Below are 19,921 nucleotides of genomic sequence, written 5' to 3'. Positions count from 1 at the left end.
TCCGAAACACGGGTTGATCAGGCCCAGGCCCAAACCCGAGGGAATATCAAACAATTAAAGTATTTTAAAACGAACACAGATGACAAAAAGAACAATAAAGATAGAATAAAACTGAAAGAAACATTAATTATAAAATCCTCCATGTACAACTGAAAATTGAAACTCCAATCCTCCAAAACTTCAAGGTTACAACTTGGGAATCCACTGATGGACCCCTAACCAAAAGTTCAACTGAAACTGAAAACTGAAAATAGATAATGCTAGAAATATCGAGAGAAGTCCAACGTAATCAGATGAAAGTGAGACTGTTCGCGACAAGCACGATCAAGCTCTAAGGCTGGAACCATCCTGTACCTGAAAAGAATAATAAAGGAGTGTGTCAGACCTACGAGCAAGTTCTAATCTAACTGCAATCCATACAGTGACCTGATACGCAGATACACCATAGACACCTCACCATATCTATCTAGTCCATACGTATAAATATATCCACACTAAGGGACATTCACTAGTCTATAATAGGGGTCTCAACCTGAATAGAAGGCAACATGCGAATACGCACCCAAAGGTGGGCACGAGTACCTAGACCTAACAGGGTACACCTCAACCTATTATAACCAGCTACGCATCCATTGCATATACGCACCCTAACCAACGAGTCTGAGACTCAAGCTCAACTCGTGGTACCATAAACATATACATAAAGTCCGTCCAAATCCAGGGTATGCAGTTTAACTATTTATTACACTGACATACAATAAACCAACTAGTTAGTCACTCAACTTATTCAGTTGATATGACTTAACTACCATCTGTTAATCCAGGAAGTCATCCAACTTGGTTACAGCTGATCTGACTTAGCCACAATTAGGATTCGATATCTTTCAATCCATTCCATTAATCCATTAGGTTAGGTTTATGCGTTTTGAGCTAAACCGTCCCTAGTATGTCACCGTCCCATACCGGTACATACAATCCTCCATATCCATGTAAATTACAACATATATAACAGTTCAATAATTTACAGACCAAAAACCACCATCCAATACTTGCAGAAGGAATCTTAACAATCTAGCAAATAAAATCCAGTAATAATCCATGTAATTGCATCGGAGAATAAACTATTCTAACAATTAACATCCAACACATGCATAGTTCAAATTTAATAAAACAATGACCCTATCATGTATTTAAAATTAGTTCTATAATAATATTATAGTCCAATAAATCGCTAAATTAAACTAAGCGATCTAGTTCCCTCCATCCGGTAACAGAATACTAAGTCATATACTTATATTGTGTTGTAACCTTTAGCACAGAGCCCCCACTATGCCATAAGTCCAATATATTACTTTAAAAGACTTCATCGTGCATCTAAAATAAATTTAAAATCATTTTATAGCACCCTAAACCATCAGATTAAAATTAATCAACAAATCTCCTTCCAGCCGTTAACTGTACGCAAAGTTGTCAAATAGCGTACTATTAATTCCATTTAAACTAAGGGATAAATTTATGCAATTCAAGACCTTAGTTACAAGTTAAAATTATTATTTAACACCCAACTAAAATTTTAAAACTGATTAATAACCCAGATTGCCCAAACAGTGAACATAGTACGTAGAAAAATTTAAAAAACTTAAAATAAACCAAAAATAACAAGGGAGCCTGCTCCAGAATTTGGAGCAGGCTCTTTTCCAGCCTAGAGCCAGCTCTAGGACTTCTTAGAGCCGGCTCTACTTTGTTGTGGGAGCCGGCTCCCACTTCTATGGAACCGGCTCTCACCTCCTTTGAGAGCCTCTGTCCCCGTTGCTTCGTTTCAGTCCGTCCGCTCCTTCTCTGATCAAATCCAACCACTCTGTTGGTCTCTAAAACTAATCTTAGGACTCTTAATTTAGTCTAGAAGCATTCCCCAAGATTGTTTACAATAGTTTTGCAAACAATTACAGAGTTTAATCAAGCCATTTAAACTAGCATAGTTGAAGAACAATACTGAAACTAAATTGCGACATCAGTTTTATCCCAACCCCTCTGTTCTTCCTCCAATTTTAAATTTGAAGTCTTAAATTACATCTAGTATCCAATCAGACCTCGGTTGATTTCAGTAAGATTCAAAATAAAAAAAAAATTTAAATCAGTGAGACGTTACGCCAAAACAGAGTCAAGAAAACCTACGTGCTATAATTGTTTTGTAAATAAATTTCACAGATAAAACGATCAAGTAAAATATATATAAAACATGCATGGTTCAGTTTAAGGCCAATTAATCTCCTAGAGATGTCCAGGTGCACAAAACACAAATCAAAGGGAATGAGGAAGATAAGAACTTGCCTTTGAGTTTCAGACTTGAAACTCTAAATTCCCAGTTCTGTATTGCCCGTTCAATTCCCCACTGCTGTTCCACAAATCCACGTTCCTTCTACCTTGCTTCCACCTATCCTTCCTCTCCTATCTCTCTCTATTCTCCCTCTGTATCCCACGGTCTCTGTTGTTTTTACAGAAATTACGTTTAATTATTCTCAAACCCTAAACCACCGTGACACACATACTTATAGGCTTAGTGATTAAACCCTAATCCATGCAACCTTAAAGCCAGAGCCCATCTCGGCCCATAAACCGACCTAAGATAATTACCTACGTCGGCCACCTATATAAATTGTAACCTAAAATTCACGTAAAGAACAGAAAACTAAATTCCCTTAAATTTAAATTTCCATTAAATAAAATTGATTAAACAATTAAATAAACACAATTAAATAAATAAAATTATATAAACAGTTACCAAAAACATATTAAGTAATATGACTGATTAAACAAATAAACCATTAAGCAATTAATTAAACCAAATAATGCACATACAACCAATTTAAACAAATGAAAAAAAACAATAAAATAAATAAAAATGCGATTAAGATAATAAAATAAAGAAAAATGCAATACAATAAATATTAAAAAAAATGCCGAGACTATCCTTTTAAAATTAGGGGTATTACAGTGGGAGCTGGCTCTAAGGTGTTGGGAGCCAGCTCCCTCCACGTGGGAGCCGGCTCTCTCCTTGTGGGATGGCTCCCTCCTTTAAAGAGCCAGCTTTCTCCCTCTGAGAGCCGTAGCTTTAAAACCATGCATTTTCTTCGCCTCCGGCGAAGTTCATAGCCACTGTATTGTGTTCATTAACATTCCTAGGGTTCAATCTCTATCCCAAATTAATTAGAGCAAACTATTATGCACCAACAACATGAATAAACCAAATTTATAAGCAACAAAAACAAGATTAAAACATTGTTGCTAACAGTTTATGCACAAATAGTTTCAGTTAAACCAAACATACAATAATTTACAGTTTAATTTAACATGCATAACACATCCGTTTTCAAGCTTAGTTTAACTCCTGGAGACTATAAAGCATGCACAGAACACAGGTTTAAGGGAAAGAGTTAGAATAGAGACTTGCCTTCGGTTTCAGTTTTGAAACCTTAAAGCACCATCTCTGAGTTTTTCGACAGATTCTAGACTACCGTTCAACACCTCCATTGGTCTTGGTTCAATCTAGAAGTAATCCCTTCTTAGGTCAATCTAAAAGCAATCCCTTCTTGGTTTAGCCCTTGTCCCTAGCCAAACCCTAACTTTCCTCTGTCTGTTTTCCTCTCAAAACTCTCTGTATCTCGTCGCCTCCACTGCTACGTAACTTAGGTTCTAAAAACCCTTAGCAGACTTACACAAGTATTTATATAGGCTTATACAAACACAACCCTAATTCTAATTATACTAAGAGAAGGAAAAATATAATTCATTAAATCTCTTAGTCAGGTAAACCCAATCCGTGATTACCTAATAGAAAATAACAGCCTAAAAACAATTACTAAAAACAAATAATTAAATTTCCACACAAGCATACATTAATGAAAACAATTAATTAAAACAAAACTCAATTAAATAAACACAATTAAACAAATAATTCAATTTAAATAAAAACAACAATTGAACAACTAGGTAGATAAACCAAAAAACAAATAAAATGCAATAAAACAATTAAATAAAATGTCGAGACTATCCTTTTAAAATTAGGGGTATTACAGTCACCACGTCAGACTTCAGAACAATCAATCACTTTAAGTAACATTGACTCTCAAGGCCTATCATACTCAGATGTGGTCGCTGCTATGATGACTAGAGCTGTCACGGTAGAGGAACAACTAGCAACTATGTCTCGTGCCATTGAGAACCTCACAAAGACTATTGAAGAGAAAGACTTGCAAATCGCTACACTGATGAACAAATTGGAAGTTCAGACCTTCGGTGAATCACCAATACAATTTAGGCATCCTACAGCTTCCACAGCACCGCCATCTGGGAATTGTGCAAATTCCACACCACCACCTTCTGGGAATCCTACATCTTCCACAGTAGTGCCGACGGAGAATCCTAACTCTACCGCACAAGGTACTCACACGGAGGACCCCAAACAGACGCTGTTGACAGAATAGGTGACTGTTTAAACCAATCATACCTCTTCTTCAGTCTCTTTATTATCTGTCAAACAATTACAAGATATGATAACGATTACAATCCGAGCCCAATACGGTGGTGTCTCACAAAACACTCTCATGTACTTAAAGCCCTATATAAGGAGAATCGACAATATGAGAATGCATGTAGGATACCAACCTCCGAAGATTCAGCAATTTGACAAAAAAGGTAACCCCAAGCAACACATTGCCCATTTTGTCGAGACTTGCAGCAATGCCGGGACAGAGGGGGACTTACTAGTTAAACAGTTTGTCCGTTTCCTTAAAGAAAACGCATTCGAGTGGTACACTGACCTAAAGTCAGAATCAATTGATAGTTGGGACCAAATGGAACGAGAATTCTTGAACAGATTCTATAGCACTCATCGTACTGTTAGTATGATAGAGTTGACTAACACGAAGCAATAGAAGGATGAGCCTGTAATCGACTATTTTAATCAGTGGCGAACACTCAGTCTTGACTGCAAGGACCGATTGTCAGAAATCTCTGCTGTGGAGATGTGTATGCAGGGAATGCATTGAAGCCTTCTTTACATTCTGTAAGGCATAAAACCTCGCACATTTGAAGAATTGGCTATGCGTGCCCATGATATGGAGATTACTATAAAATCCCATGACGGCAAAGGTCCGGTGACTATAGAACCACGCAAAGACAAGAAGGATTGGAAAAAGGGTGACAAGTCGTCAAAGACTATTGCTAAAGATTCCATGGCTATCTCAACCACCCCAATCAAGATATCTATTAAAAATGACAAGAAGGATGATAAAAAGCCTCTCCAGTTTTAAGAGAGGGAAAGACAGCGTCCTACGCTCAAAGAGTTAGAAAAAAAGGAATACCCCTTCTCCGATTCTGATGTCCCTGGCATATTAAAATGTTCACTCAAAAGTAAAGTTATAGAACTCCCTGAATGCAAACGCCCTCAAGAGATGGGACGTGTTAACGACCCGAAATACTACAAATATCATCATATTGTCAGTCATCCAATTGAGAAGTGTTTTATCTTCAAGGAAGTGGTGATGAATCTCGCAAAACAAGGAAAAATCTTGTTAGACACAGACAAAGTTGTAACTTCAAATCATACTACTGCTATTTTGATAACCTCTATCGTGGGGAATGCTCGTTCTCAACTTTCAACTTCTGAGGTATATTGCACAACCATCCAGTTTGGCTCATTAGAACCAATCCCCATCTATCTTGGCCAAGGGAGTGTACCAGACGTTTCAACATTTGGAAGGGTCTTTCCTCAAAATGATGATGAATGATGGACTCTGGTGACAAGAAAGAAACCACGGAAGTAACGAGCCGATATTTTTTAGACTAGTTATTCTAACAGGGGACAAAGGAAGAAGAAACCTCAATATTGCCATAAGCAGTCTGGCCATAACAGAAAATGGGTCAAGAAGACACAGTCATCCAAACACGCCTCTATGAGCAAAGAGATCCAAAAGCCTATTACTTTGTAAGAGTTCTTTCCAGAAGGATATCTAGATGATGAAGTTGTGACAGCTTACATGGTTTCAACTGAGAAAATGAGCCCTGATGATGAGAATAGCAAGGATCAAAATGAAGCCTAGACTATGGAGAACCATGCAAAGGATGCAGCCATCATTGAAAAGTTCGATGATAATGAAGTAGTAAGAGGTACGCTAGATTCATGTTATGCACTAATTATTTTCACTGACGAGGATCTTCAGTTGGGTTTGAAGCCGCATAATTGTCCTCTCTTCATTTCCGGTTACATAAAAGAACAAAAAGTTACTCAAATTCTTGTTAATGGTGGATCAGCAGTGAATCTCATGCCAAAATTTACGATGAAAAATCTCGGCATCACAGTCGACGAGTTATCTCGTAGCCGTCTTATTATTCAAGGTTTTAACCAAGGAGAACATAGAGCTATTGGCATGATTCTGGCGAAACTAAATATTGGCGAGCTCCAGGCTGAAACCTTATTCCATGTTATTGATGCAAAGACGTCCTACAATTTGTTGTTGGGAAGGCCTTGGATACATAGTAATGGCGTCATTCCATCGACACTTCATCAGTGCTTCAAATTCTATAAGAATGGAGTATAAACGGTTGTGGCGGACTATAAACCATTTACAGAAGCAGAGTTTCATTTTGCCAATGCCAAGTTCTATATCAATCCTGATATCCCTTTGAAAGTGGCCATCCCAAGCCATCCATCTACACAAGAGATTCAATCTACAAAAACAAAAGAAGCATTAAGTGATCTATTAGATGTTTCAGTGATAGACATTGTAAAGGTAGCTAAAACGCGAGGGGTCTAGATAAAAGCACATCGGACGAAACCTATTTTAAAGTATGTTCCAAAATCTCAACGACAAGAAGGACAGTCACCTGTCGTTGAGATAATTGAAACTAAGGAATTTAAATTAAAGATGTCACAAACCAAGGAAAAAGAAGATATGCAAAAACTTAAAGGAGAGTTAACTCTTCCTTTCACTAAGATTCAAAAGTCTTCACCGTTCAAGTCTCCGTTAAAAGGGTTCATGTGGCCTTCGCAATCTCTGGTTGGACATAGATCATTTCTAAAACAAAGGACTGATGAAGGATTCAATCCTAAGGCATACCAACTCTTGGCTAAGTCAGGGTATGATTTTGCTAATCCTGTAAGCCTTGGAAAACTTAATTCTGAGGTCACAGGTGAGAAAGTGCATGGCCTCAATGAGACACGGAAGAAGTTGAAAGATCAAGGATATAAAATCATTCCACCCAAGTCTGGTATCGGTTTCGGAGCTTTTAAGCCACTTCGAATTCAAATCACAAAAAAGGATAAGAAATCAAACACCTTATACATTGGGTTTGAAGAAGTTGAATATGAACAAGATCATCAAACTATGCATCAAAAATCGGTCTTTGAACGTATAGGAGCTCCATGTGATCGAATATCTGTATTCAATAGTTTGTCGAGCCAAGAATCAAATGTCTCAAGTTCTCATGTCAGCAGTTTGCCTCGTGCCTCTGTTTTTAACAGAATGAGCTTTCATAACCAAGGAACAAAATTTCCACAACCTCAATCTTGAAAGTCAATATTTTCTCGAATTGGTACTATCAATGATATGCCGTTAAGAGGCAGCAAATGTGGAAAGTCAAAGAAAGTTAACATCGACGTGGTGAATAATAGTGAAGTTCAAAGCCTAGTGCCCTCGCGAATGAAATGTAAGACAAAGATAGATATCACCAATGATGTTACACTAAAAGCTCGAAAGCGAACCATTATATTCACTAATCAATCAGAAGAAGTGAATAGAGCAAAAGACACTGATGAATTATCTTGTATTATTTCATACCACATCACTATTGAAGAAGAACCTGATTCTGAACAACCAGATGACATCGAGAAAGCTCCACCAACACTAGAAGACGAAGGGCAAGCTACCGTTGATTAACTCAAATAAATTAACTTAGGGACTGATGATCAGCCCAGACCAGTTTTTGTTAGTGTATTCCTAAGCCCCTCAGAAAAAAATGATTACTTTCAATTATTGTCTAAGTATAAGGATGTCTTTGCTTAGACATACAAAGAGATGCTTGGACTTGATCCTAAAATTGTAGTGCACAATCTCGCTGTCAAACATGGGACACGTTCGATTAACCAGTCTCAACGTTTCTTCTGTCCAGAGCTAGTCCCGAGGATAAAGGAAGAACTCAACAAATTGATTGAAGTAGGGTTCATTCGTGAGGTCAAATATCTAACATGGATTTCGAGCATCGTTCCAATAAAGAAGAAAATTTGACAGATTAGAATTTGTGTGGACTTTCATGATTTGAATAATGCATGCCCAAAAGATGATTTTCCTCTTCCCATCCCCGAGCTCACTGTAGATGCAACCATGGGGCATGAAGCTCTCTCGTTTATGGATTGCTACTCCGGGTACAATCAGATAAGAATGACTCCGAAAGATGAGGAGCTAACTGCCTTTCACACTCCTAAAGACATATATTACTACAAAGTTATGCCCTTCGGACTCAAAAATGCAGGAACAACATACCAACGCGCCATGCAGAGGATCTTCGACAACATACTCCACAAGATTGTTGAATGTTATGTTGATGACTTGGTGGTTAAGACGAAAGAATGAAGAAATCATTTACAGGATCTGCACACAGTTTTTAATAGCCTCTGAAAATATCAGCTCAAGATGAATCCCCTTAAATGTGCATTTGGTGTAACTTTAGGGAAATTCCTGGGATACATCGTACGTCATCGTGGTATTGAGATTGATCCTAATAAAGTTGAGGCTATTCAAAAGATACCACCACCAAAGAATTTACGTGAGCTTCAAAGTTTACAAGGTCAACTTGCGTTCATTCGTCGGTTCATCTCAAATTTGGCTGGCCGTTGTTAGCCTTTTAACTGACTCATAAAGAAAAATGCCCCATTCAACTGGGACCAATCTTGCCAAAATGCTTTCGATAGCATTAAAAAGTTCCTTCTCAATTCTCCAGTATTAGGAGCACCTGTACCTGAAAAATCACTCATACTTTACATTGCTGTGCAAGAAGAATCACTGGGGGCCCTACTTGCTCAGAATAATGAAGAACATAAAGGAAAGGCCTTGTATTACTTAAGTTGCAGGCTCACCTCGACGGAGCGAAATTATCCTCTAATAGAAAAAACATGCCTCGCTCTTGTCTTCGCCTTTAAGAAATTGAGGCATTATTTCTTGGCTTATACAATACATCTTATTGCAAGAGCTGATCCTCTCAAATATGTCATATCTAAACCAGTCATTTTTGAAATTGTTTACGTGCCACGAAAAGCAGTGAAATGACAAGTCCTAGCAGATTTTTTAGCTGACCATCCTATTCCAGCCGATTGGAAAATTTCTGAAGATTTTCTTGATGAAGAAGTCTTCTTTGTGGACATCCTCCCTCCATGGATGATGTTTTTTGATGGCGCAGCACGATCAGACGAGGCAGGAGCAGGTGTAGTTTTTGTCTCTCCAAAAAGACATGTTATGCCATATTCTTTTACACTCTCTGAAAACTGTTCAAATAATGTAGTTGAATATCAAACCTTGATCATCGGCCTTTAAATGGCAAATGAGATGAAGATCACGGATCTCGAAATAAATGGAGACTCAAAATTGGTGATCAACTAACTTCTTAAAAAATATGAGGTTAAGAAAGATGATCTAGTGTCGTACCATCGTTATGCCTCTTATTTATTGGAACGATTTGATAGCGTCATACTAGAGCACATTCCGAGGAAGGAAAATCGAATAGTTGATACTTTGGCAAATTTAGCTACAACATTGGCATTAATTGATGAGGACCTGGTTGATGTTCCTGTATGTCAACGATGGGTCTTACCACAAGTCTTGGAGGATAAATTTGAAGAAAGTAATTTGGTTTCTTATTGGACACAAGAGGAAGAAGACTGGAGACTCCCTATCATTGATTATCTGGAACATGAAAAGCTTCCCGAAGACCTACGCCACAAGATTGAAATATGAAGACGAGCACCTCGTTTCATCTATTACAACGATACGTTATATAGGCGTTCATATGAGGGCCTTTTTCCTTCGCTGCCTTGGAAATGACGAAACAACCCATGCAATGAAAGAGGCACATTCTGGGATTTTTGGAGCCCATCAATCTGGTCTAAAGCTGCACTTTCGTGTCAAAAGAATGGGTTATTATTGGCCCACCATGGTCAAGGACTGCTTGGAGTATGCGAAGAGGTGTTAAGCCTGTCAATTATATGCTAACTTCATACACCAACCACTAGAGCCGTTGCACCCTAATGTGACTTCATAGCCATTCGATGCATAGGGATTAGATGTAGTTACTCCTCTAGAAAAGTCTTCAAAGGGCCACTTGTACATCTTGGCTGCCACTGATTATTTTTCTAAATGGGTGGAAGCTGCACCCTATAAACATGTGAAAAAGGAAATAGTGGTTGATTTCATTAAGTCTAACCTTATTTATCGATATTGTGTCCCTCGATACATCATTACTAATAATGGGATGAATTTTTAAAACAGTTGGGTGACTGACCTTTGCGAGAAGTTTGGCTTCAAACAATGTAAATCCTCTATGTACAATGTCCCTGCAAATGGTCTCGCGGAAGCATTCAATAAAACTCTTTGTGAGTTATTGAAGAAAGTAGTCAACCAGACAAAGAGAGATTGGCATGAGCGAATGGAAGAAGCATTATAGGCATACCGCACTACGCATCGTACACCTACTCAAGCAACTCCGTATTCTCTTGTCTATGGCGTGGAAGCGGTTCTTCCATTGGAACAACAGATCCCTTCGCTAAGGATAGCCATACAAGAAGGTCTTACAAGTGAAGAAAATGCCATCTTACGTCTTCAAGAACTGGAAGCATTGGATAGGAAGAGATTAGAAACTCAACAACATCTAAGAGTGTTATCAAGCTCGACTTTCTAAAGCGTTCAATAAAAAAGTTCAACCTAGGTCATTTCAAGTTCGAGACTTAGTATTAGCTGTTCGTAGACCAATTATCATGAATCACAAGGGAAATAAATTTGTATCCAAATGGGATGGACCATATGTTGTTCACGAAATTTATACTAACGGCGCATATCTCATTATTGATGAAGACAGAGTAAGAGTGGGGCCCATTAATGGCAAATTCCTGAAGCGCTACTACCCATGAAGGCTATGCTCCTGATCGTATGAGCTTAAACTGCACTATGCTCCTAGCCCGCATGAGCTAAAACTGTGTACGGTCCCAATAATAGGGAAAAAAAAAAAAAGAAGAAAGAAAGAAAAGAAAAGAAAAAGAAGTTATTTTTAACTGAACTACGTCATTGACTTGATCCCTGTAAGGGTACGTAGGCAGCTTGGAGGTTTGTTCCAAGTTCAGTCATCAAAAAAAAAAAATTGTATACTCCTGGCCCGCAAGAGTATAAACTGTGAATGGCGAAACCAATAAACAATGACAACATCTTTGTTAAAAAATAGAGATAACAAATCATTTGTTTTATTGCTGAGATTCAAAGTTACAACTTTTGGAGTTGCATATAAAAATAATAATAATAATAATAATAATTAAAAAAAAAAAAGATGATGATCAATAGTAAAATTCCATAGCTATGATTTCATCACGTTCTTGCCGTAATATCTCTTCTAGTTGATTCACTACTTCAAGATCATAATTAAAGATGGCGTTAGCTTCTTCCACTGATTTTTTATCTTCCCAAAGTTTGGTGACGACTTCCTTCTTATGAGATAACTGGGCATCCGTCGTCGATATGAGAACTTTAAACCCCTGAGTTTCTTCCCTGGCTTGTTGCAACTCCTTCACTAACCTGGCTTCTTTAACTTCGGCTTCACTCAAACTAGACCGAAGTGATTATATACGCTTAGCACCATCATTTTCTATAGACCTAGCATTGGTGAGCTGTGTATCAATACTGGCCAATTATTGGGATTGAGAATCTGAAGTCATCATACAAGCATAGGAAGAAAATGTAGCAACATAATTTGCCGCATTATTCGTATACGAGTCAATTCACCTCCTCAAAACTGAATGGTCTCCAAGGAGTTTTGCGAGTCCCTCATAAAGTGTTTGAAGTTTAGGTGCTCGAGACGATATTTTGTCGGCAGGAGTATCGCGTATGATACCCTTTATGAAATCAATAAAGAATAAAGCCGCACGGCGATGAACATCAAGAGCGATCTCTTCCGCATTGAAAATTGACATTTCGGAGGGGGCAATATGATGCAAGGGATAGCCATATGATCTATACCAACCTTTTCAACCGCCTCTATAGTTTGACTAGTCACTTCAGCAACCCCCAAAACATCCGAGTGTTGAATAGCTTTGCTTCTTTGTAATAAAACCTTTATACCTTTTCCTATCGCAGTTGCTAACACTAAGGCAGATGGTCCATAAATAGATTCTTCACTATATGTTGGGTTAGCAACAAAGACAATATCTTTCCCGAGAAATCCCTCGTTGCCTTTTGTCTATTAAGAAAAGAAAGTGATGGTAAATCGCGGAATAATAATAATAATAATAATACCTGTATAGATTGTGAACTGCTAGGTACCCCATTAAAAAATTTATCAAGAGAAGTGGCAACATATTCCTGTACTTGATCAAGTCTTACCTTATCAGTGACATGCTTCCAGTTACAATCCTCATCGCAAGATTTCTCATCCTCATCTAAATCCATTGCTAACTGACGACGGCGACGGTTATTGATTAGTGGTGGGACATCTTCTGCTGTCTGGTGATGACTACTAGACCCTCCAACAACATCACAATTATTATAAGATTTCATGGTTGCCTTTGCCATTGGCTTAGATGGGAGGCTTGACTTCAGCCCTTAATTAAAACTTTCTTGATTTTAGTTGGTTTCTCTAGTGGGGAAATTATGCGTTTAGGTCGATAGATTAAGATAGACTTTGGCCCACCATTCTGCATATGTTTTCGTGACCCCGAATTTCTGAAGATTGGAGCTTAAAGGAAGCAATACCTTACACCCAATATGGAAACAAATGGACAATCTCCACAGTTTCATAACCTCTTCTAATTTACCAATATGAATGTCCCTCTTCAACCTCCCTCGAACATCTTGAGGAAAATGAAATTGTCTGCTAAACCTGTGTGGACTGTAAGGCTCAATGATGAAATGGTTACCTTGACACAATGTCAAATAACTCAACCGAAGAGAGGCAAAATATTCAAAGATTGAGAAATTTTGCTGGCCCTCATCCACAAATAGTCGCTTTGGCTCAATGTTTTAGACAAATGAGATAATTTGACACCTTCGTAAAATCGGAACAAATTTTGGGCTTCTAATTCATCGAAGTGCTTCGATGACCCTTCCCCTTCGAACTGTATCATTTGAGGAACAAAGTTGTGCTCTAGAGAAATAAAGTGTGTGTTGAAATATTCAGCTAGCCATCTATACACATAGTGAATGGGAAATGTCACTACTGAATTCCAAGGGGTAGAGGAAGAAACAATATCTTTCAAGCCCTTGTAAATGCTAGCCAAAACCGGAATAGAAAGACAAAACCCATCACCATCTGTAATCATGCTGGCAACTTTGAAAACTCCAGGGCAAATTATATTTTCAGGCTGGAAGGCAGAACCAATTTGGATAACGAACAAGTTACAAAGGCAGCTAAATAAGTTTTCCTTTTCATCCCCTGTTCTATTCCAAGGCCGGTGAATACCTCATCCGCTTGCAAAGTCCAAGTATGAATGGTGGTGATCACTCCAGAAGGATGCTTATGAGTCTGTTTAGGGCGTTGGGTTTTGTTCTTTGACGATTTTTTTTAAGTTTTTCATACTTTATTGGGCCTTTAAACCAAAACTTTACCCAGTCAGAAATCTTCACAATCTGCTCCTTTGTGTGCTGTTTACAAAGATGGTGGAACGCAGAAAATAAGTATTAATAGTAAGGAGGAAGGAAAGGTTTATCGTCTTTGTCTAAGTCTGATAACTCTTTCACAGAAGGGATAACTTCTTTGTATTGTTTGCTAGAAAAAGGAAGACCTCCTATCACATACAAGTCACGAAGAGAAATTGACAATTCGCCTATTGAGCAATGGAGGATGTTGGTAAAAGAGCACCAAGATACAAGGAAAGCTTTAAGAACAGGCCCAGGGCGATCATATGTGAATAACGAAGCAAATATTGCACCATATAGTTTTTTTTTTTTTTCTTTAAGGAATTTAGCATGGCGACCCATGACGTCCTCTGACCATTCCCAATATCCATCAGTATAGGATAAATCAGGGATCTTGAAGGAATTGCCCCATTCAGCTCCTTTAACACGCATCATATGACCCAAAAGTGAAAAATGTTCTAGCGCCTTTATTGGTTCATGAAGTGCAGAGCGTAAAATCAGAACATTTGAAATCGGACTTATCTTATTATTCTGATTATAGCCAAGGTTGGAGAGTTCATAGGAAGATATGCAGGACCACTCTAGCAAATGATGGTACAGAGGATCAGAGTGAAGCGGCTTCAGTGCAAAACGGCCAACAAAAGAAGTTCTGACATCCAAAGTAGTTCCTTTCTCTATGGTGTCGTTCTCTCGCTCCAAAATGGTGATAGTATAGGGCTTGAAACTTTTGAAAAACACCATGGTTGACTAGAACCCCCTGATAAAAAATAAAAAAAAAATAAAAAGGTGTGTATTGGCATGCATGGAAGATTTTTTTTGTTCCAATGGAATAATGGGTCCTTACGGACTAATTGCGTTCCAAAGGAACAATGGGTCCTTACGGACTAGTTACGTTCCACGGAAACAATGGGTTACGGACTAGATGCGTTCCAAATGAATAATGGGTCCTTACGGACTAGTTGCGTTCCAAATGAACAATGGGTCTTTATTGACTAGATGCGTTCCAAAGGACCAATGGGTCCTTACAGACTAGTTGCGTTCCAAATGAACAATGGGTCCTTATGGACTAAATTCGTTCCAAAGGAATAATGGGTCCTTACGGACTAGTTATGTTCCAAAGAAACAATAGGTCCCAAAGAGACTAAAAAATCATGAATTTTTTATAAAAAAAAAAAAAAAAAAAAAAAAAAAAAAAAAAACTGTGATTTGGAAAAATAAAATAAAATAAAATAAATAAAATTGGAAAAAAAGTGATTTAAAAAAATTAAAAAAAAAATAGAAACGTGATTTGAAAGAAAAAAAAAAAAAAAATGGAAGAAGAAGAATAAAGACATACCAATTATTTGTGTTCAAGCAGAGGCCGCAATCCAACGCAGTCTTCAGAAGTTGTAATTTGACAAGTCTTCAGAGATTATTGGAATTGATGTCAAACCTTACAATATTGAGGGTATATATAGGCAACAAGATACCTCCAAGTTGTATTGGGATTTGGATAATTCAGTTCAAATAGGAAAGTCAAATTCTAATCCAAAGTTGGATAAAAAAGCAAAAGAGGAAAGCTTATAATCTAAAGTTGGATAGGAAAGTGAAAAAATAAAAATATAAAAAGAAAAGAAAAGAAAAGTTGGATACTTCAAATCATACTTGAAAAAGGAGACAAGTCGTGTCAATCTTGGGACTCGAAGTAAGGGCAATTTGTAGACACTAAAATTTTAGTGGGCTTTGGTTTTGACAAATGGACCCATGAAATATGGGATTAATGTTTAATTAAGTTATTTAATTGGCCCAAGCTTGGTCCACTTAAATTATTCAATTAGCCCAGCCCAAATGATTAAATAAAAACATAATTATTCATAATAAAGTATTTTTGGAATAATTATATTTAAGGATAATTATCATAATATAACCGGCTCGGCTCAGTTATGATTTTATCCTTATCAGGAGATGACACGTGTCATCATCTTATTAATCCAAGAAAGCTAAAAATAAATGCCTGAAGAAAGAAGGAGTGGGGACACTAGTTTAGCAATCCAGAAGGTCCAAAAATTCAGAAGTCCACCAGAAATTAAGACACAAATTCAGAATTCAAAAGTCCAGAAATCCAGAGACTCAGAATTAGAGACACAAATTCAGAATCCAACCCCAAAAGTGAAGAACATCAAACACATCCAAAGACGTGTCGTTCTGCATCAAATTTCACGGTGATCAACAATAAGCACATCAAATCGTGCCGTTCTTCATCCAAATTCCATGGTGATTCAAGATTAAGCTCGTGCAACCCTTAGATGCAACCAACAACAAAAAGGAGATCGAATCAGAAGACCTTTCTTTTTGTAAAGAATATTACAAAGGATTGTACTCCATCTTTATTAATTAATAAAATATTATTTTTGCCCCTATTTTGTTTCTTATTTGCAGACTTACAAAATTTGTATGTATAACAACGAACCATGATTCCAAGTGAATAAGACTAATTTGCCATATATGTGTGTGTGTGTATTTGCTTATTTTCTAATCTAAACTAAGTCATTAAGAAACAAGAATGCAAAATAATTAAAAATAATAACAACAATACAACAATATAAAACGAGACAGAATAAATGACACGTATCGCATTTTCAACATGAATATCTCACTTATAATGTCTTAAGTTAATAGTCTACTATGTTGAGAAAAAATACAACCGTTTTAACGTTTTTTTAAACTGGTCTCAACAAGTCATTGATTTTAGTGAGATTTTTCGGTCACTAGTCTCCCAACTCTAGTACCTTCAGAATCCATCATAAACAAGAGAGAATAAGACTAATTTGTCTTTCTTTCAATTTGGAAGATCTCACTAATAGTGCTTAGAATCCACAATAATCAAATAGAGAGTACATACAACTTTTACACAAATGTAAAAGGTTGTGTATAAACTCAAAAGAGAGAAAGGAAAACTCTTAAATTTTTTTTTTTTTTTTTTTTTGCATTTTTCTCTCTCTCTAAAACATTAGTTTTGTTTTTATGTAGTCTTGTTTTAGTTTGAAAAAGTCATTTTAAAAATATTTCAAAAAACATCGTCAACAAAAAAGGTATCTCTGCCTAAGAAGTTACTGGATCTAGGACATTCTCCATCTGTTTTTGGTTCATAGAGAGCAAATTCGAGTTTGACCAGGCAAATCAAAAAACAATTTGAACAAAATGAAGTTAGACTTTGATTTAATTTTTTTTTTTATGGCAATAATGTTAGGGATTAATGGAGAGGGAGGTGCGAAGACTCAAAATCAGACAAGAAAGATAACGGAACCAATTCTACCACTTAAGAAGACATTTTTTTGAAAATTCAAGCAATGTTATATAATATTTAGAGTAACAGGAAAAGCTACTGAAGCCGGACAAGCCTGCCGGGCCCAAGTCAAAGCAGTGAAGACAAACTAAACATTGGGCCAGCCCAAAGAAATATTACAGTCCAACAAAGGAGGCAAATAAACAAGCCCATAACTCTCTCTGTCCAAAGTAAATATAGATTGATAATGAAGGCCAGCATTCTGAGGTTATAGCCATGTACATGATGGAGAGACACTAATGCTACATTTGGTATGCATGAATGAAATAGAAAAAAAACTTAGAATAGAATGAGAATGAAAATAAAATGGAATGAGTATTACCATTCTAATGTTTGGAGTGACACGCGGAATCGTTATGGAATCGAATGATTATTTTCATTCTTTTGTTTGGTTGAGTATCATTAAATTTGGAAAGGAATGCCTTTTCTCAAAAATGCCCTTTTCATTAGAGGAAAGAAAAATAAAAAAATTATAACTAAACCAACTCATCATGATTGAATACTTAACTTAAGAAGTTGATGTAAAGGATAAATATATATATATATATATATATATATATATATGTATATATAATGATATATCAATATTAATAATATATAAAAAAACCATGCACCATAATATCAACTCAAATAAAGTTAAGGAAATAAATAAATCATCAACCGAACAAAAAAAACTTTGTAATATTTCCAAGTACTTGTGTAAGAACAACTATGAGGTAACTCGTAATTTGTCTTAAGCACCAGTTTTTAGTTGGAAGTTAAACTAGGAGCTCATGGGTCAAAATCAAACTAATATCATAAGCTAATATCATTGCATGAACAAATTAAAATTAAGGAATCCAAAGCATTATTAAAATAATTAAACAAAGTATCACCAAAAAGTGCCACACACCCATCACAAAATTAACCAAATAATCATTCACAGCATTCATAATAAAATTCAAAAACTACTTATCAAAAATAAATAAATAAAGAAATTAATTTATATTTCATACATGTAGATACATTATATGTAGTTGTGTATGTGTGTGTGTGTGTGTATCTATATATATATATTATACACACAAGTAAATATTATGTAATCCCAGCAAAGAATGGTGGTTTAACTAAGAATGAGCCCGTAGGACCCATAGAAAATTTCCGCAACCATCACCAAGTCTTTGCGGCTGCAAACCCTCCTATTACTCTATTCTTTCTCCCCCATATTTTTTTTTTTTCATTTTTTTTATTGTAGATTTCTTGAAAATTCTAGTTTTGATAAAATTCTAATCAAGCAAGGTTCTCCAATCATCCAACGATGAACTTGACTAAGGGTCCAAAAGTCAAACAAGTCCACCTTTAGTTCCAGATGATTACACAAATGTTTTAACACAAAGCTGCAAAAAATAAATAAATAAATAAATAATAAAAATAAAAAAGTAATATAATCAGAAGATAAAAGAGATTTAATATCTACTTATCAAAAATAAATAAATAAAGAAATTAATACCTGCAATTTGGTTGAAAGTCCTGCAACTTTTTGTCAATGACAGCTCTGGATATATTCAGAAGAAAGGGAAGATGAAAGACATTTACGTCTAATAAAGAAGCCGATAAATATGAAAAATGGAATGTGAAAGATTTTTGGTGAATGCGAAATATTTTTGCCTTATTGGAATGTAATTAAGGGCTTATTAGGAATATTACACAAATATTTTATCTTACTATTAAATGGAATAATCATTCCATAGGTTTACTAATGAAATGGATTTTCATTCCATTGGAATGGTCATTCCATTCCATTCTTGCACACCAAATAACTGAATGGTTGGAATGAGCATTCCATTCCATTCCATTCCATTTTTGCACACCAAACGTAGCATAACATTCTTTGTTCTACTACTTTTCTGGTTGGCCTTTTCCATATTTTTACATAAGGTGTGTTTGACTGTATGGAATTCGAATCTTTGAATTAGAATTTGTAAAATTAAAAAAAATTTAGTTCAATTTTTTGAGTTGTTTTTTTTTCCAATTTCAATTTTATATATACCAAATATAGTAATAGTGTATGATTGATTTCACATTTAAGGAATGAGAGAGTAGGATTTTGGTAACAATCATACGCATAGGGAGTGAAAAGCGTTTACAATATAAGAAAATAAAATCTAATTAGGCCTTTTCCATATGGGCCATTATGGGCCTAGATTATTGGGTAAGTTGCTAGTTTTGTACTAGTTAGGAATAAGAATATCAACGAGGGTGGGTTTAGGCAGGTGTATCCTCTCCCGCCCTCACAACCGTTTAAAAATTTTACCCCCATTCTTGCCTAAAATAGCAAAAACGGAAAAACTTTCCACCCCATCCCCATAACCGTTTAACATTTTTATCCCCCAAGTACCCGCTCCGTTTAAAACCATAATTTATTTGTTATTGAAATAAATTTGCTATTTTTTTCCCTCCTTATCTTCAATTCTTCACCATTACAAATTTCCTTTTAATCAAATTCATTTGTTACTTTAATATTGTTACGTAAGGTACTTAATATATAGTGGGAAATATATATATTAATGAAATAAAGGTACTTAAGTAATTTGCCTATCTAAACGGGGCGAGGCGGTGCGAGCGAGGCGACCTCTCCCGCCTTCGCACCAAATCCGTGCGGGTTTTTATTATATCAAACCATTATCGTCCAAATAAGCAAAACGGTCCCTTAAAATCACCAAAAATGGTG

The sequence above is a fragment of the Cornus florida genome, unplaced genomic scaffold (assembly GCF_030987335.1).
Source record: "Cornus florida cultivar Cherokee Brave unplaced genomic scaffold, ASM3098733v1 CherokeeBrave_3.0.0_Hap2_Chr01, whole genome shotgun sequence".
NCBI lineage: Eukaryota > Viridiplantae > Streptophyta > Magnoliopsida > Cornales > Cornaceae > Cornus > Cornus florida.
Note: the sequence above shows the minus strand (reverse complement) of the source record.